Consider the following 22,070-nt stretch of genomic DNA (forward strand, 5'->3'; position numbering starts at 1 on the left):
CTCCATGCAGGACTTTAGACATCACAGATGGTGTGTGACATTTGTTCCCAGCTGATGAACTGCCTCCTTCTGTCCCTGACCTGTCTCAGGGTAGTGCAACCTGGGGACTCTCTAGGTCCAGGGCACTCTTTTTTGTTTTGTTTTTTTGTTTTTTTGCTTTTTTAGGGCCACACCCATGGTATATGGAAGCTCCCAGGCTCGGGGTCAAATCAGAACTGGAGCTGCCAGGCTACACCACAGCCACAGCAACTTGGGATCCAAGAGAATCTGCAACCTACACCACAGCTCATGGCAATGTCAGATCCTTAACCCACTGAGCGAGGCCAGGGATCGTACCCATGTCCTCACGGATGCTAGTTGGGTTCGAAATCCACTGAGCTACAACGGGAACTCCTTGGGGCACTCTTAAGACATTGATGATTAAAACGTTGGTAGGGTGATAAGTGAGCATCACTTTCACCTCCCCCAGGCCTCTACGTTGGTATCATTGTGGAGAGAAGTCCACAGATTTTATTCCCTCTGGCTGGGGAGATGTCTCTTAAACACTGTCCTAGTGAAAGAATAAAAGAGGAAAAGCTGATGAAACTCTATGGTTGAAATGGACCTTAAGGTCATCTCAAGTCATCTCCCTTGTTCAGTCACTGATTCAAGCATCAATATTTAGTGAGTGACAGCTGTATGCAGGCACCATGGGTGGTGATGGAGCAAAACGTACCCTATAGGTAGGCTGATCTACGGGATTTACCATCCAGCAGGGGAGAAAGATAGGAAATAAGGAAAGAAATCAATGAGGCAAGAATAGATCTCAAATCAGTGCAGGAAGTGGGGGCTGAGAGGTGGCAGGCAGATTAGACAGGGTAGTTATAGCAATCAGGGCCAGGAGATTAAGGCCAGCTGTCCCCAAAGTAAGGTTTGGAACCCTGGCTGGAGGAGAGACAATAAAAATAAGAGTTTTGCTGTCCCACAACAGTTCTGCAAAAGACACAAAAAGGAAGCTGAGCCTGGAAAGAGGTACTGATCTAGCTTTCACCTATCATAGAATTTTACAGATTAACTGGCTAATTGTGTGTCCCCCTGACCCCCACCCAACACCAAATTCATATGCTGAAGCCCCTACACCTAGTACCTCCGAATGTCGCCGGGTTTGGAGATAGGACCGCTAAGGAGGTGACGAAGTTAAAATGTGATCATTATCCCCTCTGACTTGTGTCCTTTCAAGACGAGGACACACAGAGACCCCAGGGAAAACGGCCGTGTGAACACACAGCAAAAAGGCACCATCTGCAAGCCAAGGGGAGAGGTTGCAGGGGAAACCAAACCTGCCAACTGCTTGATCTTGGACTTCGACCCTGCAGAACTGTGGGGAGATAAATTTCTGTTGTTTAAGCCACCCCGTCTGTGGTAGTTTCTTATGGCAACCCAAGCGGACGAATACCCTAGCCCAGGATCGCTCATACCAGACGCTTATCAATAAACAGAATCTGTGCCCCACTCCAGAGTCACTAAATACAAATTCATGTGGGGAAATAGGTAGAAATCTGGATTTTAAACAAGCACCCTCTCAAAAAAAAAAAAAAAAATCCAATAATGGTAAAGATTTTCATCTACACTGAAGTTTGAGAACCACAAACATGAAGACCAACCTTCTCATTTTACAGAAGAGAACACTGGGCTCCAAAAAGGTGAGAGGGTTGGGGAACAGGACCTGGCAGGTCCCTTAATATAAGGCCCGGGGGGTGTGCAGCTGGGAGTCAAATCCAGGCTCAGCAGAGGCTGCCCAGCAATGCTGATCAGGCAGTTGGCAGTAGCAGCTCTGACAATCTTTCTCTGCCACTGAGATGGAGGGTGTGGGGGTGTGGTGGGTAATGAGATCAACAGAAAGCAGGGTGAGAAGGTCCTTATCTCATAGCCGTGCCCTTTGCTAACCCGGCCCCGTCACATGGACTCAGTACTTGTGTAATGAGATGCCATTACAGCTTCTCGACTCTTCTTGCTGTAGCTGAAACCTATTTCTTATTTTTTCTGCCTGGCAGAGAAAAATAACTGACCGTTATTGTTTATAATAACCTCTCCTATAATTAAAGGCGCTGGCTGAGAAATTTCCATTTTTTTCATTGACCATACAGCCACCTTCAACCGTCTCACAAAGCCCATTTCTCTACCCTCTTATCAATGAGTTTTTATAGTTTTCCAAACGCCCCCACCCATAGGAGGGGACCCCCAAACTCGCCAAAATAAACATTGAATTTATGATTGTTGAATAATTACATCAATAATGAAGAAATGAGTCTGACTTCGCCTTCCTTCTAGGCTATGTGTTTCTGTGGTTAAAAGAAAAAAAAATCTATAAAAACAACAACAACAACAGAAGAACTCATGCATTTACTCACAGAAAATATGTTTATGCCAAATGCTAGCATGTGAGAAAGTCCTCGGTCTTAACGTGTAATCACCAGCTTGTACTGACCCGGTCCCTCGTAACCTTATTCTGTTCTTTCGATGCCACATTCATTTTTTCAGCTTTTGATCGCCTTGTCTTTTGCCTCAATCTTGTTTGGACCACATTTCATTATAAAGCACTTTTTCTTTCGTTTAAATAATGAGAAAGGTGTTGTCATGGGAAACCTCAGTTCTGCTATTTACTTAGCTGGAGCCGGGGCTCAGAGACAGGGAAGAAGGGATCTTTGGGGACAGAAATAGACCCCGGGCACATTAAAGTAGCTATGGAAATAAGCAAGGGCCTGAATGAAATCAGACGGGACCTAGATTTAAGAATTTACCAAAAACCCAACTGGTTCCTGTCACTCTCCTGCTCAAAGAGGTGTGTGTGTCTGTACATATGTCTGTGCATATATGCACACACATGTGTGTGGTTTCACATGGATCTTGGCAGCATAAGTATTAAATACATGGTAGCAATTCATTATGAAGAGGAAAGGAAGGCAGAGAGGGAGGAGGGCGGGGTGAAGGAAGGAGAATATTTTTCAGGCAGGCAGGGCATATGTTCAAAAATACTGGGAAGGGAGTTCCCCTTGTGGCTCAGCGGAAAGGAATTTGCCTGGCATCCGTGAGGATGCAGGTTCAATCCCTGGCCTCGCTCAGTGGATCAAGGATCTGGCGTTGAGGTGAGCTGCGATGTAGGTTGCAGACATGCCTCGCATCCCCCGTGGCTGTGGCTGTGGTGTAGGCCAACAGCTACAGCTCCAATTCGACCCCTAGCCTGGGAACCTCCATATGCTGTGGGTACAGGCCTAAAGAGACACACACACACACAAAAATACAAAGATACTAGGGAGTTTTGTTAATGGAGGTATCTAGAAGGGAGGAAATGCTGGATGAGGAGGTATTTTCATGTGCTCTGGACTGTATGACACTTGAGGGATGCGTCCACCTAAATGCCTGACCCTTAGGATCAGGAAAGCTGGTAGGCAAAATAGTCGAACAGTCTTTCCAGCCTGGATTCTGTTTCACCAAGAGCCACCTGGCTGGATCTGTTGTTTTATTTTATTTTATTTTATTTTATTGTCTTTTTTTTACTTTCTCTAGGGCTGCACTCACGGCATGTAGAGGTTCCCAGGCTAGGGGTCTAATCGGAGCTATAGCCGCCAGCCTACACCACAGCCACAGCAACGCCAGATCCTAGCCACATCTGCAACTTACACCACAGCTCGCGGCAACATCAGATCCTTAACCCACGGAGCAAGGCCAGGGATCAAACCTGCAACCTCATGGTTCCTAGTCAGATTCATTAACCACTAAGCCACAAGAACTCCTGGATCTGTTATTTTAGCATCACATCACAGGATCCTGGTCACAGAATCTCAGGGTTGGAAAGAATTTTACAAAGCATGGTATCCAGTGTTCCACCCAGATACAATAAACAGTACTACGTCAGAGGGTTGTCACGAGAATTAACGGGTTAATATTTGCAAAGCAGTTGGAATAGTGTCTGACACATGCGGCCTTTGTGAGTGTCCATGGAATGAACACCCCTTGTTGAATGCCCACCAAGTGTGGCATCAGGAGAGGTGCTATTCATATGTCCTAGGATTTAACCCTCTCCCCAGCCCTTCCTCCATTTTCTGCAAGATTAAGGGACTCGGCCAATGCACAAGTGAGTGGTGTTGCTGGGATTCCAACTCAGTTTGATTTCAGAGGCCACGCTGCTCTTACTGTGAACCAGGACTTCCCAGTGCCTTGAACAGGAGTCCTCCCTGGGACTGAACGGTTCCAAAGACAGAGAGCCCGTCCTTCTGAGAGCAGCCCCCTCTATAGATGGAAACAGGACCATCTATGTTGGGGGAGGCGGGATGTCTTTACTTTGAACTGGAATTTTACTCGGGTGGTTCCTTCTCATTGGGCTCCACAGAGTTTCTTGTTCTCCATGCCATGGGCCTTCAACTCCTGGAGAACAGCTAATAGGAGAGAAAACAAACCGAAGCCTGGAAATTGCTCATCAGACCAGTTTCCCTGCGCTGCGTCCGAGTGACAAACCTGTGTGTTGGGTCAAAACTGGAAGAGAAGGTTCTGAATGCCAGACCAGAGCGAACTTTCCTGTGTGCTTTCCCGAGACTCGGGCTTTCTGTGGCAGGTTAGACCTGTAGGTAAAGACTGGCGATTGCTGGTGTGGTGCAATAGGGCAGGGAGAGGGGGATCCCTGAGGAGACTGGCTCCTGCTGGTTTCATCTGCCACAAACTTGGATGAAGGCCAGGCCTCAGTGGCCAAGAGACTACTGGTGCTGTTCTGTTGGTGTCCAGTAGAGGTCGCTTAGCTGAAACCATCGCAAAAGGGTTAACCGGAGGGCATGCCCTGCAGATGACCAGAAACTTGTTCTGGAAAGAAAGCCCCCCAAGCCTCTGCCTTCCCAGCGCCTTCATCCAGACAGGGATGTGGTCTCCATCAATTCAGTCTCCAGGCCCAATACCTCCACCCCTTTAATATAGCATCCTTCACCAAGGTACTGGAGGGGATCAGAATATGCCACCCCAGATTATGCCCTTTTGGCCTAAGGATTTTTTTTCCCTTTTTTGGGGGGTGTGTGCACCTGCAGCATATGGAAGTTCCCTGGCTAGGGGTGGAATCGGAGCTGCAGCTGCTGGCCTACACCACAGCCACAGCAACTCGGGACCCAAGGTGCATCTGTGACCTACACCACAGCTAAAGGCAACGCCAGATCCCTAACCTACTGAGCAGGGCCAGGGATCGAACTGTGTCCTCATGGATCCTAGTCAGTTTTGTTACCACTGAGCCACGACGGGAACTCCACAAAGATTATTTTTGAGCTGAGGAAATTGAGAAGCAGAAAACACAGAAAGAGCCTCCCAGCCCACCTGCCTAAAAGCAGATAAAAAATTTTCCTTCGTGAAGTGTTCCCCTTCCTCTGTCCCACACACCAGGAGAGAACAACCCTCTGCGCTAGAGACAGAAAGTCAGCCCCGAGGTGGGTCCGCACAAACACTTGTCTTCCATTAATTTCCCCCATATATTTACCTTCCCACAATTCATTTCCCCCCAAAAGCCAAACTCCCTTTCCTCTGTCTTGGCATTTTTCTACAAGCTGTTGCCCTTTGTTAAAATGATATATAAATGCTCAGGTCTAACTGCCTCTTTGGGTCTTCATTTCTTTTCTATAAAGTTCTCTGTGGATGTAAAAATTAAAATATTAACTCAAATAAAATGTGTATGCCTCTTCTCCTATTAATCTGTCATTGGTCAGTTTAATTTGCAAACTCCAGAGACATGAGAGGGTGGAGGAAGAGTTTTTCCCTCCTCTGCAGTTCAGTCTTTTATTCTGCAATCTGAGAAACTTTCAAAGCAGATGTTCTGGGGAAGGCAACACACTGACTTACAGAACATACTCTCGGACTATTATCACTAGTACCTACTCTGGCGCTGAAAAGAATGGATAGGTAGTAGATATTCATTCATTCATAAGTATGTATGTAAATAAATAATACCTAAATATTTTCTGAGAACAGGTTTTTCATTCCTGGCAGACAATAAGTGCTCAATAAATGTGGAAATTAAGTGATGTTACAGCAAAGGCAACTCATGAAAGCAAAGAAAATCAAATTAGCCAATTTCACAGTTGTATTGAATCAGTTTTATTACAATGACTCTTGGCTGTTTATCTAAGACTTGACGTTTCTGGTTTCCAATTGTTTAGGAAGAGAAAAGACAGTGATCACAAGGAAAGGTCACCCTTGATTAAGGTTATTTGAAAGTAATAAAAATGTGGGCCTATATGTGTGTATCTCCAAACATTTTTGGAACTAGTTGGTAAGGACAGTTTTAAGAGATGGCATACAATAGGCCTACCATATTGTAAGGCTCAAAAACATCTGAGAAATTAGCTGGATGGAACTGAATATATAAAGGAAACCATCTTTGAAAGAGTGTTTTCAAGCAAAGGCAAACTTTGCTTTAGGACATAGCTCAGACTGAACTTCTGTACCGCTGGGGTTGGCACATCATTTTGGTGCAATTAAGAATTAATTTCGGAGTTCCCGTTGTGGCTCAGTGGTTAATGAACCTGACTAGCACCCATGAGGACACGGGTTTGATCCCTGGCCTCACTCAGTGGGTTAAGGATCTGGCATTGCCGTGAGCCATGGTGTGGGTTGCAGACACAGCTCGGATCCCGAGTTGCTATAGCTCCGATTCAGCCCCTAGCCTTGGAACCTCCATATGCCCTAGGTGCGGCCCTAAAAAGACACACACACACACATTTTAAAAAAGAGTTTATTTCATCCTGAGCTGAGAAGTAGTTTGATAACATATTTGCATTGCTCTGAGTAGGGGCCTCATCCTCCTATTTTCATGTTTTCTTCCTTTTCTTTGTTTCTCTTCTGATCCTTCTCCCTGTCATTCTTTTGAATCTATAATGTGGCCTCAATGGTTTTTCTCTGTTTATATGCACAAGATCTATATTAATGCCAGGATGTATTCATTCACTCACAATTAAACTTTTCCCAAAAGGAACTGCCTCGGGTGTGGTTTGGTTCTTCTGGCCACTCCAAAGTTCTTCATGTCCCTTTCACCAGCGAAACATTTCCCCAAATTGTATGTGGAGCTCAAGAATTCCTAGACCTGTGTAGGTGATTTAAGATCAGTTGGAAATCAGACCATCTGAAACTACATTATGTCCTTAACGTCTTAGAGAGGAACATTTTGGCTGCATCAAATTTTATCAAATGGCTAAAAATACTGAGCAAGTAAATCACTGAGGAAAAAAATGAGTGAAATAAAAGAAAAAATACTGTTTATCTCTGCCACAAATGAAATATTCCTTATCAATAAAATTTAAAGGGGGGAGGAATATGTTAGGAGGTTGGGATTAAAATAAACAGATTACTACGTATAAAAGAGATACCAATAAGAACCTACTCTACAGCCCAGAGAACTATATTAAATATTTTTAATAACCTAAAATGGTAAAGAATCTTAAAAATAATATATGCATATATATGTGTGTCTACATATATGAGCATGTACGTGTGTATAAAAAAAACCACTAGGGGAGTTCCCATCGTGACGCAGTGGTTAACGAATCCGACTAGGAACCATGAGGTTGCGGGGTCGGTCCCTGCCCTTGCTCAGTGGGTTAACGATCTGGCGTTGCCGTGGGCTGTGGTGTAGGTTGCAGACGCGGTTCGGATCCCGCGTTGCTGTGGCTCTGGCGTAGGTTGGTGGCTACAGCTCCGATTCAACCCCTAGCCTGGGAACCTCCATATGCCGCGGGAGCGGCCCAAGAAATAGCAACAACAACAACAACAAAAAAAAAAAAGACAAAAAGACCAAAAAAAAAAAAAAAAACCACTAGGTTGTACATCTGAAACTTACACATTATAAATCAACTATATATTTCAATAAAATTTGAAAAAAAATTTAAATGGAGTAGAAATTCTACTTCAAAACATTTTGATATTTTGGATATTTTCCCCACCTTAAAGAGTCCATTGGCATAAACTAATCTTTGCTTGATGATGCAGAGTCCTATTTCTCTGTGCTGTAAACATATACATGGGGAGGCGTTCCTGTCACAGCACAGAGGAAACGAATCCGACTAGGAACCATGAGGTTTCGGGTTCGCTCCCTGGCCTTGCTCTGTGTGTTAAGGATCTGGGGTTGCCGTGAGCTGTGGTGTAGGTCGCAGACGCAGCTCGCAGCTGGCATGGCTGTGGCTGTGGAGTAGGCTGGTGGCAACAGCTCCAGTTAGACCCCTATCCTGGGAACCTGCATATGCCATGGGTGCAGCCCTAAAAAAGACAAAAAAAAAAAAGAAATATAGGTGGGGATTATTGAAGCACCTTATCCTCTACGCCAGAGGCTCCAGATTAGCCAGCTTTGAGTTTAGACATCTGCTAGGCATGGTGGACGACAGCTCTTCCTTCTTTATTTTATTTTTTGGTCTTTTTGACATTTCTTGGGCCGCTTCCTCGGCATATGGAGGTTCCCAGGCTAGGGGTCAAATCAGAGCTGTAACCACCGGCCTACACCAGAGCCACAGCAATGCGGGATCCGAGCTGCGTCTGCAACTTACACCACAGCTCACGGCAACGCCGGATCCTTACCCCACTGAGCAAGGGCAGGGACCGAACCCGCAACCTCATGGTTTCTAGTCGGATTTGTTAACCACTGAGGCACGACGGGAACTCCAACAGCTCTTCCTTCTAATGGAATCACTGCTGCCACCACCAGCACCCTAATGGAGCAGGTTGCTTCTAATCTCCAGCTTGCTAAGAAAACTCTCATTCAAGAGTTAAAATTGTGTCCAGTATAAGAGCAAATCGATTCTGAGTGCAGAGTTATGAAGCCCTCCTATAAGAGTTCAAGTTTGCTGATCTGCGTCCATCTATTTTATTTGCTCCATATTTGATTTTGCTTCAGAGTTTTTTGTTATTATTTTTGTTTTCAGGGATACAGGGTTTTGTAGTCAATTATTTTTGCTCCTTTGGCCTTTTTCTAGGTCATCTACTTTGCTTCAGCAAGTTGAGGCTGCTACTTAAGTGACTCATTACCACTCTTCTCTCCCAAGTCCTAATCCAGGGCTTCTTCATGTCTTTTCAAGGGAGCATATTTTGATATTATAAGGATTAGGTGACTAGAAGATAAGATTACAAGAATCTCCAGGCTGAGATTTAGAAAACATGGCTTCTGATACAAAAGCACCTAATCCAGGGTCTGGAATATGGCGTATATTCAAAAAATATCAGTTCACCTCCCCTGAGACCACTCTCTTTATCACCATGTTTCTGACAGTGTGGCCTATAAATTGGTGTTTTCTTTTTCTCCTTCCTGGGTTAAAAATAAAGTGGCTTAAAATACACACACACATTTCCTCCTTAATTGAGGTCCCACTAAATTTGAATTCATGAAAGAGAGACACGACTAAAGTTCATTTTCTTTTTGTCTTTTTTTTTTGGCCTTTTTACCTTTTTTAGGGCCACACCTGCGGCATATGGAGGTTCCCAGGCAAGGGGTTCAGTCGGAGCTACAGCTGCCAGCCTACACCAGAGCCACAGCAACACGGGATCGGAGCCACTTCTTAACCCACTGAGCAAGGCCAGGGGTCGAACCTGCAACCTCATGGCTCCTAGTCGGATTCGTTAACCACTGCACCACAACGGGAAAACCCGCTTTTTTGTCTTTTTAGGGCCACGCTCAAAGCATATGGAGGTTCCCATATGCTACAGCAGCTGGTCTACACCACAGCCACAGCAACGCCAGATCTGAGCCACCTCTGTGACCTATACCACCGCTCACAGCAAGGCCAGATCCTTAACCCACTGAGCAAGGCCAGGAATCGAACCCGAGTCCTCATGGATACTAGTTGTGTTCATTATTGCTGAGCCGTGATGGAATGCCCTAAAGTTTATTTTCAAAAGGTTACTTACTAGGATAAACGAGGAAGAATACTGAAGATTAAAAAGTTTAAAAAATGCGCTTAAAGACTGCCCTTGAGAAGCATCAACACAGACCGCACACAGTTACCACGCTAATAACATATCATTGTCAGCTCCTGTCAGGGAACGGGTCCTTCCAGGGCAGCCACGTGGCAAAATCTGTACCTGGTTCCAGTTACTATTTGTATTTAGGAGTATTAAAAGTGCATTCTTTTGAAAACAGTCCATAAATGAGACATTTCTGCTCCCCTGTTAGTCTCAATGAGCCAGGTTCGCCAGAGCAGCTGAGAGAAAGGAAATGAACCAGAGTCTGTCCTTTATTCATTTTCCCCTTTCATCTTACAAAAAGAGACGAATTCTAATCTTTTGATTTGCCTCATGTATTCTGACAGCCTGGGCTCCCTCCTCGCTTTTCTTCCAAAGATGCTGAGTCCCAGGATGGTCCAGAAGGCACCTCTAGTCTTCTCTCCCTGCTCCTTCGACGCATGGCATCCTCCACAGATAATTATCCTTATATAAATAAGGCAGGCTGTATTTTAAGAATTTCTTACGTCGTTCAATTGACATAATGGGTATACTGCAGGGGAGATGCATTTTAAAGTATTATTACCAGGAGAGTATTTCCCAAATCCCTAAGTCATAAGGAGAGAGACAGCAATTTAGGAAGAGTAGAGCAGAAAGTCTTCACATGCACATTTCGTAAAATGGATTGGACTTCATGAATTTCAATGTGGCAGGATATTCACCCTGCCGCTCTGCCATTTCCAAACAAGATGCTTGTTATAAAAAAGAAATATGCGTGACTGGTGAGCATGTTGCGTTATTAATGACTGTGTTCTGCTCTCTGTAAAATACTTCATTGGAATGTTGTCACCTGCGCTAAAAGATAGGCACAAACTTTCTCAGCTAAATTATCTCACTGAAGACATTCAGAATATGCTAACTCCACAAATGTCCAAATAAAAAGCCAGTTTAACAAGCCCCGTGTCCTTCAATTTAATGCAGGAATAAAAAATCAGAATCTTGACATCTCTGGATGATCCATCTTGAGTGAGTTGCAGGATAACGTCTCTTTATTAATTGCTCCATGCAGTTAGTTTTAATGAGCAAAAGTGGTGTAAAAAGCCAAGTGACTTGTATTTTTCCTTTGTGAATGTATGATTGGCTTATGCGGTATTATTAATAATAAAAATGCATGGTGCTAATTAGTCTGAGGATAACGGGCAGGACCTCTACAGAAGGGGCCAGGATTTCCTCTGCTGGAAGCGCTGTGTGTTTGTTAAAAGAATACGTATGTCTTCTGACACTAACCACTGTTTCCCCTGAGCTGGTTTATTTATTTATTTTTGCTTCTTAGGGCTGCACCCATGGCATACAGAGGTTCCCAGGCTAGGGGTCGAATTGGAGCTACAGCTGCCGGCCTACACCACAGCCACAGCAACTTGGGATCCGAGCAACGTCTGTGACCTGCACCACAGTTTGTGGCAATGCCAAATCCTTAATCCACTGAGCAAGGCCAGGGATTGAACCCACAACCTCATGGTTCGCAGATTTGTTTCCACTGCACCACCAAGGGGAACTCCTCCCCTGAGCTGTTGATTCCACATTTCCATGCTTTTTCAGGATTTTGTCCTTTTCTTCTTTCTCTTTTTGTTTTTTCCTTTTCTTTTTGTTTTGTTTTGTTTTTACAGCTGCACTTGTGAAACATGGAAGTTCCAGGGCTAGGGGTTGAATCAGAGCTGCAGCTGGAGCCTATGCCTCAATTTGTGACAATGCTGGATCCTTAACTCACTGAGCAACGCCAGGGATCAAACCCACATCCTCACAGAGACATCGGGCCCTTAACCTGCAGAGCCACAATGGGAACTCCCAATTTCATCCTTTGCAACATTGTCGGCCTCTCTTTTTTCCCCGACTCCTCCCTCTCTGCGTACAGTTCTGCTCACACCTGCCTTTGCTTGAAAATCTTCCATTGGTTCTCCATCCCGGTCAGACGGCTCCACAGGCCTACGTGCACATCCTTCACTTTTTTAACCTGCTGCTCATTTTTTCATGTCAAGAGATCTGCATCTGCCTCCACCTCTTATTGGAAATTACACTATGAAAAAATACAAATGAGCTTCCAGTCCCAGATCTCACAGCCGCCGTGGTGTGTCCTCATTCTCCTGGCCTTTCAAGAGCATCGCTAACACTGGTGTTTCCTCCCCGAGACTGTCCTTCCTCCTCTGGCCCTGGTGGCACTCGGCAAGCTTGGTCCCCAGTCTCTCTCTATCTTGGAATGATCCTTCTGTGCCTTTGCTTTTCGAGTCCCCCTCGATGTGGGCTTATGTTTGCATTAAATCCTCTTTTCTTTCTCCCGTCTCTCAGAACCCACCTATTCTCGTGCCTTCCACAAATTCCTCTACCTGCTTGGCCATCAAATCTGTCTCCCTGGGCTTCTGCCCGAGAGTTGGTCTAGTGTTTCCACCTGCTTATTAGAAGGTTCTACTTGGATGTCCTTTTAGGACCTCCAATTCGATATACCTAAACCTGGATTTGTCAACGCTCCTCCAGAACAGCTCTTGCTTCTTTTCTCCTTCTTTCTCTTAAGGATACCCTGCAGCTTAGACACATTTGGATCTTCTTCTTCTATTTTTGTCCCTTTGTCCATTCAGTCACCAATCGCTGTCATTTTCTGCCTTCATGTGGCATTTCCCAAGTCCTCTGCTTATCCCTACGACTGCCAATCGTGGCCCATTTGGTTAAGCTGGAACTTCATCCATTCCCTATATGGTTCCAGGTAGACATGTTCAAGGAAAGAATATGGTGGCCACAAGAGTAAGATTCTTGGATTTCCACCTACAGGGAGCACGGCTGATTGGCCCCAGCTGCTGTGCTCTGAAATCCCTCACCACATAAGTGCCCAGTCCACACTTCCCATGGGCGCTCTCAGACAGTGACTGAGCATGGCAAGGACACTAACGCAGACCCATGCCTACAAGATGGAACATTCCTCTGATGGACACCCCTCTGATTTTGCTTAAGCACTCCCCAATGGCCCTGCTGAACTCTTAGAATTACACTGATCCACACAAGCTTTCTTTCTTCCCTCCTTCCTTCACCCAGGGCCAGACAGACGTGCTCTATGATCTGACAGCTATTTCAGCCTCCCATCTACCCTGACTCACTCTCCATTTTCCATCACAGATGGTCCCCTAAAAAGTCTCTTGCATAGTGAACACCCTTTTGGCTTTTACTTCCCAGAGGGCCTAGAGTAATTCAAAGAATCTGTGCAAGTTTTGGAAGAGGGCGTGTTTTAGCAGCCATTGCTCTCTGAAGGTGATTAGAAGTGGAGACAGAGAGGAGTTCCCGTCGTGGCGCAGTGGTTAATGAATCCGACTAGGAACCATGAGGTTGCAGGTTTGATCCCTGCCCTTACTCAGTGGGTTAAGGATCCAGCATTGCTCTGAGCTATGATGTAGGTCACAGATGTGGCTCGGATCCCACATTGCTGTGGCTCTAGTGTAGGCTGGTGGCTACAGCTCCAATTCGACCCCTAGCCTGGGAACCTCCATATGCCGTGGGAGCAGCCCAAGAAATAGCAAAAAGACAAAAAAAAAAAAGTGGAGACAGAGATATGCAGAGGTATAGGTGGGTTCCTTCTTAGCTTGACCGTCTTGCTCTCTCCCACTCAGTCCTCCTTCCTAACTGTTGGCCCTGATGACAAACCAGTAGCCCAGGCTCACTGCCCGATGCATGGCTGTGACCTACAGAAACAAGAGCTATACAGACGTGACAGCTTCCCATAGAGTTTTCTACCACCTCTCCTTTGGGGTCCCACTCTGGATGTCATGCATACCATCCTCCAAACTGAAGCTCCAACTGGTCCACCCACGCCTGTGCTCCAGGAGGACTAGTTAATGACTTTTCCCAAACATTCCAACTCCCCCTTTCAGACTCTTACTTTCATGGCTTCTCTCGCAATAATTATGGTCTATATCTACAGTAAACCCTAATTCCATATACTTGGGGTGGCTCTGCTTCTCTGGTTGAGCCCTGACGGATCCACTGGCCCACCCTTGCCTTTATCCTCCAGACTCGAACCACCACAATAACCCAACTGCTCCCTCTCCCATCAGGGCATCGTGACCTTTGCTGCTAGACTCATCTTTATCATGACACTCAAAGGATGATAGTAGCTCTCCAGTGCCTGGAAAACAAAATCCAAAGCACAGTCAAGGTCCTCCACAGGCTAACTTTCCAGGTTTATGTTCCTCATTCCCCCTGCATGAATTTTTCTCTTCTGCCAAATTAATCTTCTCGCTTCCCCCCGCCCCCGATATTCCTTGTTACACACATTACCTATTCTTTGGCACCATGTCCCACCTTTCTGTTTCCTTGATCCATTTATTCAAATGCAATACATCCTAGAGAAGCTTCTTCAAACCCCACCACCTCTGCAAAGGCTCAGCTGGGAACAGTTGCCGTTTTCACCAAGCAACCTCCTCAAGTAACAAGGGCCTTCTCTTGACAGTTCTCTTCTATCGTACGTGCAGGAATACTGGTTTTGAAAAGTCTCCATTTGACACTCAATAAAATTATAATAAAGAATTTCGTTTTTAATAGAACTTAGTCACCAATAAAAAGGAAGAAAATATCATATACTATTGAAATAGACATTCAAATCAAATAAATTGTATTTTTCTATGAAGTTTTATAACCCCCAGCTTACAAAAGGAGTTGGACTCCTCTTTCCCTTGTTTGGAGCTGAGGATTCAGCCAACACAGCCAGCATGGTCAGCAGGGCCAGCGTGCTCAGGCTGGTGGGGCTGGGATTGGAGAGGCAGCCTGCCTGGTTAGGAGACTGCTTACAGAGGGGCGGATGGAGAAAAATAGTGAGTGTATTGATATTGACAGGGGAGGGGAAGACTGGAATAAACCCATGATGACTGGTTAGAGTTGGAAATATTGGTCTGAATTCATAGCGTCTTAATCATACAGATGGGGTGTGTGTGTGCACACGTGCATTCAAGACTGGGTTCTCTGGAGTTCCCGTTGTGGCACAGTGGTTAACGGATCCGACTAGGAACCATGAGGTTGCGGGTTCAATCCCTGGCCTTGCTCAGTGGGTTAAGGATCCAACGTTGCCCTGAGCTGTGGTGTAGGTTGCAGACGTGGCTCGGATCCCACGTTGCTGTGGCTCTGGCGTAGGCCAGTGGCTACAGCTCTGACGGGACCCGTAGCCTGGGAACCTCCATATGCTGCGGAAGCGGTCCTAGAAAAGGCAAAATACAAAAAAAAAAAAAAAAAAAAGACCGGGTTCTCTGAAAGGGAACACTCTGACGAAGTTTGGAGTGCAGGATGTTTATTAGGGGTCAAAACAAGTAGAAGGAAACAGAATGGGCAGAAGGAGAGGCGCGGAGTTCCCGTCGTGGCGCAGTGGTTAACGAATCCGACTAGGAACCATGAGGTTGCAGGTTCGATCCCTGCCCTTGCTCAGTGGGTTGAGGATCCGGCGTTGCCATGAGCTGTGGTGTAGGTCGCAGACGTGGCTCGGATCCCACATTGCTGTGGCTCTGGCGTAGGCCGGCGGCTGCAGCTCCGATTAGACCCCTAGCCTGGGAACCTGCCGTGGGAGCAGCCCTAGAAAAGGCAAAAAAAAAAAAAAAGAAGGAGAAGCGCAACTGCAAGGCAGGCAGGTCCAGGGCCATCCCAGTCACTCCACTCTGGAGCATACATGGCCCATCAGAGTTGTTCTTCCCTGCACCACAAACGACCAGTCTTTATCCCCTTTCCTCAATCAGCCAATGGATGCGAGCCGGGTGCCCCCCAAAAGGTGTGATGTTAGGCAAGGCACTTCTGTGCAACAAGTCCTTCCTTGTAGGGGGATCTGAGTTGTAACATGTTCATGTCCACCACAGGGTATGTGTGTGCATGTATGTGTGCACACACCTATAATTTCCTAGCTCTGAAAAGACCTGGGAGCAATGAAACCCATTCTCTCAAAGGAACCAAGTCTGTGAAGAAAATGACTAATTCCACAGCTGATGCAGACATAACACAAGATACACTTGGCACGTTTTGTGCCATAAAGAAATTGATCCAAGAATGATGATAATCTGTCAAAGGAACATAGGCACCATCATGAAGGGGTTCCATCTGGCCGTACCTGTAATATTTCAGCATCGAAGTCCACAGTGATAGCAACAAATTATAATAGAGGTTCATGAGACCACATTAATATAAATAAAGAAATCAAGGAAAAGTGAAGGCTCTACGTTATTGTAGAATGACAATTAGTCATTGTAAAGCGTTGGTGGAACTAAATAATTTGGCAATTGTACGGAAAAACACTTGGGAGTCCCCTGGTGGCCTAGTGGTTAAGGATTTAGCATTGTCACTTATGGCTTGGTTCAGTTCCTGGCCCAGGAACTTCTGCATGCCACAGCTGCTACCAAAAAATAAAAATAAAATACACTTGATTCAGCAAGATTCATTAGTGGATACTAACACTAGCAGGTAAAAATTTCAAGAAAACATTTAAGAAGTCTCAAAGTATCTCCCCATAAAATGCTTATTGATTATAAGGTATAAAACACAGTTTATCTTCCACAGTGAAGAAGTCTGGTTAGACACTGTCTTACCACGTGATAACAGAACAGGACATCTCTTTTGCCATCTCTGGTGATGGGACAAATCGACATCACCTGGTATCGTGCACTCCTGATAACGATGCACTGAGAAGAACACAGCATCCCTTCTGTGGTGTTCCTGCCACAAAATGGATAAACTGAATCTAAACACGAGGAAGCATCAGACAAACCCCAAAAGAAGGACATTCTAAAAACTAACTGACCTGTACTCTTTTTATTTTATTTATTTATTTATTTATTTATTTTTTGCTTTTTAGGGCCACACCTGAGGCATATGGAAGTTCCCAGGCTAGGGGCCGAATCAGAGCTGCATCTCCTGGCCTGTGCCACAGCAACTCAGGATCCGAACTGCGTCTGCGACCTACAGCAGAGCTCACAGCAAGCCATATCCCTAAGCCACTGAGCAAGGCCAGGGATCAAACCCACATCCTCATAGATCCTAGTCGGGTTTGTTAACCACTGTACTCTTTAAAAACAAACAAACAAACAAACAAACAAAAAACCCCCAAAAAATACCATAGTCGTGAAATCAAGAAAAGACAGAGGAAGTTAGTGATGTATTGGAGCCAGCTGGTATTGGCTCAGCCCCACTCTAGAAAATCAGTTGTGTGCATTTCTTCCTAACACTGCTCTTTAACGACGGTGGCATCAAGTTGTTAACTTGAAACTGGCCAGAATGGGAAGAATATTTACACCATAAAGTTGGCAACCACTACACATCCAGGCTTTTTTTTATTATTATTTTTCCCCCAGCGAGCCAGTTTAGCAGCTCAGCCTGAAATTACTCCCAGGTGAAGGGGACATGACAAATACTGCAACACGGAATCCCAGCTTTGATCCTGGAACAGAAAAGAACACGACTGGGGTGACCAGAGAAACGAGAACGGGCTCTGAGGGCTGGGCGGGAGGAGCGTGTGAGTGTTCACGTCCTGGTTTTGATGACGGTTCTGTGGTTACGCCGGAGAATGTCCTTGTTTCTTTAGGACGTGAACACTGAAGTGTCAGGGAGTAATGAGGCATCACATCGGTAACTTATTCTCAAAGGCTCTAGAAAACCCTGAATGTGCAACAAACAAAAAAACATGGAAAGGGAGCAAATGACAAACAAATGCAGTGAAATGTTAATGCTACATTAGACAATTTGGGATTAAGGAATGGGGTGAAGCTTTTTTTTTTTTTTTTTCAGGGCCGCACTTGTGGCATATGGAGGTTCCCAGGCTAGAGGTCAAATCGGAGCTACAGCTGCCGGCCTACACCACAGCCAAAGCAACGCAGGATCTGAGGCATGTCTGTGACCTACACCACAGCTCACGGCAATGCCAGATCCTTAACCCACTGACCAAGGCCAGGGATCAAACTCCTAACCTCGTGGTTCCTAGTTGGGATTAACTGCTGCGCCACGAAGGGAACTTCCAGGGGTGAAGGCTACATGGGAATTCTTTGTATTATATTCTTGCCTCTTTTCTGTAAATTTGAAGTTATTTCCCCAAAAATATATTAAATAATTTTATTTTGATTGAATGCTTTAAAGTCTGACTCCCCTCCTTTTATTTATTTATTTGGCCCCACCCGTGGCATGCAGAAGTTTCTGGGCAGGGATGGAACCCTTGCCACAACAGCCACCCATGTCCCTGCAGTGACGACGCTGGATCCCCAACCCCTGGGCCACAGGAGAACGTCAGCTCCCCTCCTTTTCTGCTGGATGGATCTGCCGAGTTCAGCCCCCTTGGCAGCCCGCAGAGTTAGAGAAAGGAGACAGATGCAGAATCTCCATTTGTGACTGCCTTTAACTGAAAGCTATCCTCCGGGTCTCTGGCCCCCTCCTGCAGGGTCTGTGGAGAAGTGGGGAAGCTTCTTTTTCACTTCTCTCCCCAGAAACTCAAGGCCATTACTTCACTGCTGTTACAAACAGTAAGGACGAGCACATGGCGAAAAGCAGAGCTTCCCAAGGGAAATGCTTTTCTTGTCTGTTTTCTCAGGAACAAAATCGGTAGCAAGACATTGGAAGGGCCATGTCTGAACCCTTGTTACTACGAATTAAATACTGTTTCCTTAAAATGCTAGGAAGTCATTACTTTTTAAAAAAATTAAGCATTGAACCTCTAATAAATTAATTGTAAAGAATTCAGCCCGGGAGTTCCTCGTTGTGGCACAGTGGAAATGAATCCAACTAGTATGTGAGAATGCGGGTTCGATCCCTGGCCTCGCTCAGCGGGTTAAGGATCCGGTGTTGCCACAGAAGCTGTGGTGTAGGTCATAGATGTGACTTGGATCCTGCATTGCTGTGGCTGTGGCTATAGGTCTGATTCAAGCCCTAGCCTGGAAACTTCCATATGCTTTGGGTGTGGCCCTAAAAAGAAAAAGAAAAAAAAAATTCAGCTTAAAAAAACGGCCAGGGATCACTTGGAAAGCAATGGGGTTTGTTTTCAAATTACCTCTTTCTTCCACCCTCCCTCCCTCCCTTCTTTGAGTGGCAAATAAGCGCTGTTGAGCATCTGCTAATCTTCCCAGGCAGCTTGAGGTGGGGATTTTGGCTTTACCCTGTGCTCCTCCCACAGCACCTACCAGCAGCCCTAGCCTTTTCCGTGGGTGATCGGGCTGCTTGATGAGACAACCAAGGTTATCGCTAATGCTGAAAAAGACAGTGAGTCCCTCTCGGACAGTAATCTGAATTGTCACCCTCATTGAACTGAGAGTCAGGATGGAAGCAAGTCCTGACAAAGAGCCTGCGTCACACCAATGGGAGTAAGAGTGCTCTGAACCCTCCCACTGTCGCAAAGCACTTTACAAGAGACGGTGGGGATGTGGGGGCCTGGCTGGGAACTCATTTAGCAGCGTTTTCCTCTTGGGCTGCTCAGATTTGTCAAATGCTCTCAGCCTGACATTTTCAAGGGCCCTGCTGTGTTTCTCTTTAGGGGTGATTAATAATGCCAAGCAGGACTTTCTATGCTTGTTTGCTTGTGCTCTGGGAAGTTCCATCTCTTCCTCAAACTCTGAAAGAAGCACAGGAGGAAGTTCAAGGCTGGTGACATGGGTAATTTAATTAACAGAGTCTGCTGCACTGTAAGTGCAGCGGTGAGAAGGCCACCAGTCACTTAAGAGGGGAAGGCCTGTTGGACCTGAACCAAGCCCTGGGATCCCGTGGGTGCCTTTTCCCAGCCGCGGGCCTGGATAGGGACTTCCGGGGCGGGGCTCAGGCTGGAGCATCGGGGTGGTGTTGCCAGTAAAAACAAACAAAACTCACACTATCCCGTTGTATGTGAACTATTTTAAGCTCATAAGTCCATCTATGAAGTCAATTGTTTTTCAATCTTTTTTTTTTTCTCCTTTTTTAGGTTCCCAGGCTGGGGGTCCAATTAGAGTGTAGCTGCTGGCCTATGCCACAGCCAACGCCACGGCCACACAATGCCAGATCCGAGTCATGTCTGCGGCCTATACCATAGTTCATGACAATGCCAGATCCTTAACCCACTGAGGGGGGCCAGGGATCGAACCAAAACTGATAGCACTAATGGCCTGAACCTAGCCACAACACAGACTGGGACTTGAACCCACATGCCAGGACTCAGAACGCAGCCAAAACCCAGATTGGGACTTGAACCCGTGGTTTTGAATTAGAATCACTCACCCTGTGTCTGGAGTCACTAAGGCTCAGGCTCTTCATGTCTCTACGCAGAAGGAATTCAGTCGGAGATAAAGCGATAGGCCAGAAATAGATTTATCAGGATTGGTTGCTAGTGAGAGAGGCAAGCAGACAGGAAGGAAGCGCTGCCCCGAGGATCCAGTGGGCGGCAGTTTTATCTTCTAAGGGGAGTGGGCGTTGGAAAGGCCCGCCTCTTCCTTTCTGGGAGTAGTAGCTCCTCCTTAGTATCCAGTAAGGCGTGTATTCAAACCAGCTGAAGGACCGTCCTCAAACTCTTACCCTTGGTCTGAATCTGAATGCAGACCTCGTCCCATCCCCCACCCAATGACCTGAAGCAATTCTCGCACCTCCACTCCTCGAGCAAGCCTGCCTTGTTCTGGTGGTTTTCTTGAACTTGCAGTGGTCTCCCAACATCCCCCAGGTTTCCCTCTTTATCTATGATCCCCTACTGGGGCTTCTAGAACCGTCTGTGCCTGCCCCACCCCCATCGGAACCTGCGTCCTCACGGGTACTAGTCAGATTGGTTTCTGCTGAGCCACGACGGGAACTCCTTTTTTCAATCTTCAAAATAAGCTTTTCTCTGCATTTTGGTAACTCTCTAGTGACGCTGCCACGCAAATGGTTTTGCAAATAAATGGGCTTTCATGTAAAGGTTGTTTAAGGGGCAGGAAGAACTATTTTGTTCTGCCTCTTTTCCCTTCTCTTAAATACCCCTCCAAAATACGGTATTCAAATTGACCAACAATTAATATTTTTAATTGAGGCATAATTTATATATAGTAATGTCACAGCAGCTGCCCAGCAGAGAAACCAAGCGAGCACTCGGAGAGTTGGAGAACGCAGGTTTATTATGCTGGCGGGCACAGAGGAGCTCACTCTCCCGAGTCTGAGCCCCGAAGAAGGGTTTCACAAGGCTTTTATGGGCTACCTCTTCGGGTTCCTTCCTTGGCTGGTCCCACCGGAGTGAGGTCAGCAAGGTAGTAGATGCGGAAACAAGTTTACAGAAGCAGATGCGTGGGGGAGGGGTGGGGGGCCCTTGGCTGGATTTGCTTAGTCATCATGGCTGGGGTCTCTCCTTTCTACATTTTTATTGGGACAGTTTCTCCTACAGTAAAACCAAAAATTTGACATTTCAATTGTTGGAGTTCCTGTTGTGGCTCAGGAGATTAAGAACCTGAGTAGTATCCATGAGGATGGGGGTTCAATCCCCGGCCTCGCTCAGTGGGTTAAGGATCTGGCGATGCTGCAAGGTATGGAGTAGGTCAAAGACACAGCTCGGATCCCATGTTGCTGTGGCTGTGGTGTAGGCCAGGAGCTGCAGCTCCAATTCAACCCCTAGCCTGGGAACTTCTATATGCCACAGGTGTGGCCCTAAAAAGCTAAATAAATACATATTTCAATTGTTAACTTACATTAAATGAATAAATACTAAGTAAATAAATTATATTTGAATGATAAATTATATCAATAAAAAGGGATAAATCCAGGCATATTGGAATTTATCTTCTAAAATGTCATTTTGTAGTTTCAAACCTCCATTTCCCTAAAATGTATACATATTAGCTGGTAATTTTTTGCAAATGCAGTGTACACGAAATTATCATTTTATGTAAATAAGAAAGCAAAAACTGTGGAGTATAACTCTTCCGGCGCACCCTAGGGATTAAATTTTAAGTGTTTAATCAGGTGTTTTACACATATTTTAAATGTGTCTAACTTTTTAAAAATTCCTGTATTAAAACTGTTCCCCTCTGTCCCCTTTTTGAAGCTGGTTATGTTTGGTAACCATTTAAAGCCACTTTTAATTACATACTGCCAATCAAACTCTTGGCTCTACGGGCTGTGTTTTAGTCCCAGGGAAGACACTAGTCTTTAATTACCATTGCATT

General features: G+C 45.7%; 1 long non-coding RNA gene across 3 annotated transcripts in view; it reads right to left on the minus strand.

The window, feature by feature from the left end:
* The window catches only part of LOC125111584 (uncharacterized), a 48,090-nt gene extending 27,795 nt beyond the window's left edge, over positions 1-20,295 (minus strand). For all 3 annotated transcript variants that reach the window (XR_007130900.1, XR_007130897.1, XR_007130898.1), the window contains exons 1-2: positions 20,167-20,295; positions 16,530-16,656 (exon numbers count right to left, since the gene is read on the minus strand). This is a non-coding gene — a long non-coding RNA (uncharacterized LOC125111584). The remainder of the gene's footprint in view (positions 1-16,529; positions 16,657-20,166) is intronic.
* Positions 20,296-22,070: the final 1,775 nt, after the last annotated feature.

The sequence above is a fragment of the Phacochoerus africanus genome, chromosome 11, assembly GCF_016906955.1.
Source record: "Phacochoerus africanus isolate WHEZ1 chromosome 11, ROS_Pafr_v1, whole genome shotgun sequence".
Lineage (NCBI taxonomy): Eukaryota > Metazoa > Chordata > Mammalia > Artiodactyla > Suidae > Phacochoerus > Phacochoerus africanus.